Below are 4,404 nucleotides of genomic sequence, written 5' to 3'. Positions count from 1 at the left end.
GGGGCGCTGGCGCGGTTCGGGAGGGTAGGTGTCCGGCTGTGCTGTCTGACTTCCCGGTGAAAAAGCTGGTCCCAAGCGCACCTCGTACTGTTTTATCCCATCGGGATGCTTATCTGTAAAGTCAAGATGATTTCAAAACCACCTTAAATGGACTTGAGAGTCCCAGTCGGATGATGCTGCCTAAACTTGGAGTAAGGCTTTAGACCAGCCCCAGAAACGCAGAGAAACTTCGCCACTCTCTCTTGGCTTCCAGCTGTGCTGGAACTACACTGCCCTGCTTTTCATACTTTGCCTGCAGCTTGCATTTTGGGACGCTGCGACATGGGACAAAAGGATTGAACCATCCGGGGGAGGGTTCGGCAGAGGAAGATTGCAAACAGTGAGAAAAGGAAATGATTAAATGGATGTGAAAGGCACAGAAATTCAGAGCTAACATTCACTGGCTTGCTTTGGTTCGAAATGAAAACGAGCAGTGACTTTTCTTGTGAGCTGCACGTAGCGGTTTGCACTTGCAGCATTTCAAACCAGGAGCTCGATTCTTCCCAAGCTTTTGCTTAGGGATGGTGGTCAAGGAAGAAACTGTTTTGCTGCCGGGCCTCTACTAGAAATCCTGGCTTCTGAGCTCGCTGGAGGCGAGCAGTTAGAAGAGTGGGTTTTGCTGGGGGTCGAGCAGTGACTTTTCTTGTGAGCTGCACGTAGCGGTTTGCACTTGCAGCATTTCAAACCAGGAGCTCGATTCTTCCCAAGCTTTTGCTTAGGGATGGTGGTCAAGGAAGAAACTGTTTTGCTGCCGGGCCTCTACTAGAAATCCTGGCTTCTGAGCTCGCTGGAGGCGAGCAGTTAGAAGAGTGGGTTTTGCTGTGGGTGGGGGGGGAGACATAGTACGCAAGCCATTTGCTGAATGTCTCAAGGACAATACTGCAGCGCCAATGCCATTTTGGTGGAGGAGTGTTTTCGTAAACACAGTATGTGTAGGGTCACAACCTCCACCTCCTCCTTCTCTTTCTTCCCATAACTGAGGCCAAGTATGTCTTGCAAAACGATGTTTCTGAAGCTCCCAAGGAAAGCATGAAAGGCTGGGTAAGGATTGGGTTATGCACTTTGATGTTGCCCATTAAATGCCTGCGTGGCTTTTCACAAACCTCGTGTAAAACATCAGGCTTATATATTAACCAGAAACTTTGTGGTACGGTGTTAACTCCTGGAGGGAAGGAGCTTCAGCTCTCAGGCCAATGTGGGATGAGCCGAGAACGGCCTCTGTCCAGGCCTCTGTCTAGCATTTGGAAGGAGCCTTTCCTGCCCAGCAGACTCGGGAGATGGTCACAGCAGTCCTAAAAATGAGTGCTGCTTCTTGGCCTTGCCAGCCCAGACCGAGTGGGCAGACGTGTTTGAAAGATGTCTGAGGTCACGCTTCAGGTGTGTACGTGAGAAGAGGGTTGTGTTCTCACTTGTCTTGCCCAAAGTCACCCAGGAGTTCGTGGCAAAACAGGTATTGACACTGAGATTGTAAGCTACTGCTCCAACCCTTGGTTGCACTTCTTGTGTCCACGCCAGACTGGATGCTGGCTTGGCCTGGTGGGGCTTTGAGCCAGACTATGGAGACAGAGTTTGATGAGGTCAATGCAAACACGAGCCACTGGGCAGGATGGTGGGAGGCCACCGACCCGCCAGCCTCAAACAGCTCCCATGAGACTTTCTCCGTCCTCTGGTCATCACAGTGCAGCTCCTCTGAAGAGGGCCACAGTGCAGGACAGCCATTCCATGCACAAACTGCATCCCTTCCTCAGAAAAGGTCCCTTTGAGTGTGCAGGTGTGCAGTGAGACACCTTTGCAAGCTGTTACCTATTGTTTAAGAACTTTGCTGGAGCATGTGGTGCCAAGCCACTGGCAAAATGTCCCCTCCTCTGTCACTCTGGGGAGCCCCTTTCTTTTGGATCCTGCTGCTGGGAGAGCTCTGACCCAGCATCTGGGGAAGGGAGCAGGAGGGACGTGGGCTGCTCAGCAGTGGTATCGCAACTGACTCCTCTGAGACTTCCCTCAGCTGTGTGAACCTTCATCGTGCTGTGGACTGTCTTCTGGTGCTACTCATTGCTCTGTAGCTTGCAGCTGAGGCAGGGACTCAGCCCACGCATGTGGTAGACATCTGGAAGTATTTCTGTAGCCCTCAGGGCCTCCTGGCAGTTAGGACTGTTGGGTGGGGAGGGGAGTTGTAATCTCCACACTGATTTTGAAACAGTGGCAGGAGAGGATATCCATCCCATCAGCCCTGCAGGGTAGAACCTCTTTCAGTATCTTTCCAGATAGGAGACAGTACTTTTCTGGGTTTCTAAAAGAACCTAAATGCTGTGGGCGTCAAAGAGGGGAAGTTCTGGCTTTTGCCATTTTCCCACCACAAACGGACGTAATCTCCTTAAGGCGCTGTCTAGGATGGGATCCTGCGCAGGGAGACCACAAACAGGCAGGATCCTGCCTGCATCAGTCATTTGTGTGACGGCTTTTGCACAGAAAGAAGTCCTTGGGGGACAGGGGACTTCAGCTTCCTGCTCGTGGCAGATGGGCTCTGAGGTGCCTGCATGTGCTCACTGGACTATCAGGATCGCGTCTGAGAAGATCCAGAAAGTCTGAGAAGAAATCCAGAAAACCGTGTTTCCAGCAGCAGGTCCTGACTGTGTTTGATTGCTCTTTTATTTTTCCCAAGTGGAGCTGGAGAGGGAAGGCTTGTTTTGCACATCCTATTTGAAAGCTGGTCCTCGGGAGGAGGAAATGCAGAGCTGCCACTGCTGTTGGCCTTTGCTGTCTTCGGCAGGAAGGGTGGCAACTGGAGATGGGGCATCCAGTGGAAGAAGGGAATGTGTCTGGGAACAGTTTATTGGTAGATGCTCCTCCTCACCCACCCTAGCACTATGACATGCTGGGGGTGGCAGGGCAGGGAGACAGGACACGGACAGATGCAAATAGGACAAATGCTGCCGGTTTATCCCTTTCTTGACTCCTGCCACTGTTTGCTCAAACCTCACCTCCCAGGCAAGCTGGGAATGAGTCTTACTGCAGCTACCTCCTCTTCTTCTGCCTTAAAATACACGCTTGAGACACAGGGATCGGCCACAAGCAATTAAAAGACTTGGGCTCCTATTCCTTGGTTAACTGGGGTTGTATTTCATACCCTCTCTCTCGCCTTGTCTCCCTCTCTGTCCCATATGTACCAGGTATTCAAAGGGTCTGAAGGAGGTATACCTGCTGGGAGGGGCAGTCCTACTGATTTGTTATAGGCAACACCATGTGGGCATGAGTAAAGCAGCCTGGAAACAAAGCACTCGCTACATAAGGCCTAACACACAAAATACTCCTTGAAACACACATCTTTTTCCACCATAGTTATATTTCCAAGGGGATAAAAGTTCATGAAAATTATATTTGACAAAGCTGACCAAATGCCTGTCCAGCTGAGCTTTCCATATTTATCGTGGTGCCTATCGCAGGGTTTTTTGTGCAATGCTCAGCAGTTTTTGCTTGCTAAGAGATACTGCCCACTGACTGGGAACAACTTGGATGTTTCTTTATTGTTAAATAGCAAAAGGAAGGAGCCAGTTCCCGGCCCTGCATAATTCGCCTTGACCTTGTCCTCGGGATTCTCTTTCTGCTGCTTGTTTCCCAGACCTCTCGGATTTGATGCCTGTGTTCTTTGTACAAAAATAGTGAAGCCATGCAGAAAAAGGTATTTCCGTTGCAGCCAAAACTTCCTGCTGGAGGGTAAAAGAAGACACAATTGAGAGGATGGAAATAACCCATGCTATACCTGCACTTGGCAGGTGCAAGGATCCAGCCAGTCCTTCCTGGAGTGGGTTGCATGTGGGCAGGACCGTTGGGAATGGCTGGAAAAAGGCACCCTACTTGATTCCCAGCTCCTTGAAGCTGCCTGGCTGCTGTCAGTGCTGTGTCAGCAGGGCACGGCAAAGCTGCCTGTGTTTGCTCAGGGGGAGCAGTCAGCGATGCCGTGGTGCTCCCTCCCGGCTGGACTCATGCTGTGCCCTCACACTTGCACTCACAGCTGGCTCGGGGTTTTGCCCCGCTCCCTGCCAGGGAGCCACTACCCGCATCCCATCTCTACCCTCGCGCCCCAGCAGCCTCTTTGTAGCTAATCCCAGTGCCGAGGCCGTGCAGGAGATGGATGCTGTGAAGTTTTCCAGCTGCTTTCCAGCATTGCCTTTAAATGCATTGGCCCTTTGCTTTCTGCCTATGAATATGCATAGCTATGCTCAGGTCTGCTGCCAGCTCTTGCAGGCAGGGCAGGCTCAGATACAAAGCAGAAGCCTGCTGGCGGAGCAGGTACAGGCGGTCAGGGGTGCCACCTCCGGTGGTCCCCTCGGCAGGAGGGGAGGCCGCCGTAACAGCCGGGGAGGCGCC

This window comes from Aptenodytes forsteri, unplaced genomic scaffold (genome assembly GCF_000699145.1).
Source record: "Aptenodytes forsteri isolate BGI_AS27 unplaced genomic scaffold, ASM69914v1 Scaffold93, whole genome shotgun sequence".
Lineage (NCBI taxonomy): Eukaryota > Metazoa > Chordata > Aves > Sphenisciformes > Spheniscidae > Aptenodytes > Aptenodytes forsteri.
Note: the sequence above shows the minus strand (reverse complement) of the source record.